A 644-nucleotide genomic window follows, 5' to 3' on the forward strand; every position below is an offset into this window, starting at 1 on the left:
TGCTTTAAAAAGGCAAATCTCCACCTTTGTACAAAAGGACAGTGAGACTTTGTATCAGTCTTGGGAGAGATTTAAGGAGCTATTGAGTATGTGTCCTCACCATGGGTATGACAATTGGCGCTTAGTGAGCTATTTTTATGAGGGACTTACACCTAGAGAGTGTCAATTTGTGGAGATGATGTGTAATGGTGAGTTCTTACAGAAAGATCCTGATGAGGCCATAGAATACCTCAATGAGCTTGCTGAAAAAGCTCACACTTGGACTGGACCTAGTGCTACTGAGAGCACAAATAGGTCACAACCTGCAGGAAACCTAAATGGTGGTGGAATTTACCATCTCAGGGAAGAAGATAACCTAAAGGCTAAGGTTGAGATGCTCACTAGGGAGCTAGAGGTGTTGAAGAATAAAGACTTAAAGCCAACACACGTGGCTAATCATGCAGAGTCTTTTAGACCATGTTTTGTGTGTGGCGGGGTAGATCATCTTGCCCAAGAGTGTCCCACATTTGCTGAGATGAGAGGGATATATGAGGAACAATGTAATGCTTTAGGTATGTACATGAAGCCTGTTGCACCTTTCTCTGATACCTACAATCCTGGGTGGCGTAATCACCCCAATTTTAGCTGGAAGTCTGAAAACCAGC

At 43.3% G+C, this 644-nt stretch overlaps 1 non-coding gene across 1 annotated transcript; it reads right to left on the reverse strand.

Annotated features, from left to right (window-relative positions):
- On the reverse strand, positions 1-108 carry LOC122290585. The gene has a single exon (XR_006236448.1). It is a non-coding gene; the product is annotated as a small nucleolar RNA R71 (small nucleolar RNA).
- Between the last annotated feature and the right edge of the window lie 536 nt (positions 109-644).

This window comes from Carya illinoinensis, chromosome 12, assembly GCF_018687715.1.
Source record: "Carya illinoinensis cultivar Pawnee chromosome 12, C.illinoinensisPawnee_v1, whole genome shotgun sequence".
NCBI classification, from domain to species: domain Eukaryota; kingdom Viridiplantae; phylum Streptophyta; class Magnoliopsida; order Fagales; family Juglandaceae; genus Carya; species Carya illinoinensis.